The following is a 241-nucleotide window of genomic DNA, read 5'->3' as shown; positions in this document are numbered from 1 at the left end:
ATGGTGATAATAATGATAAAGGAAATGATAACTAAATAATGATAATGCTAATAATAATAATAAATATGATAATAATAATAATAATAATAATAATAATAACAACAACAATAGTTATTAGATTTACAGACATCATTTTGCAACTTGATTATCAGTTGGCAATATTGCAGTTGTTGCAGTCCTAGACCAGAGGGAGGTATGTAGGTAGGTAAGAAGGTAAGTAGGGAAGTAAGTAAGTAGGTAG

This window comes from Penaeus chinensis, chromosome 14 (assembly GCF_019202785.1).
Source record: "Penaeus chinensis breed Huanghai No. 1 chromosome 14, ASM1920278v2, whole genome shotgun sequence".
In the NCBI taxonomy this organism is placed as follows: domain Eukaryota; kingdom Metazoa; phylum Arthropoda; class Malacostraca; order Decapoda; family Penaeidae; genus Penaeus; species Penaeus chinensis.
The sequence above is the reverse complement of the archived record's forward strand: the minus strand, read 5'-3'. Positions refer to the sequence as shown.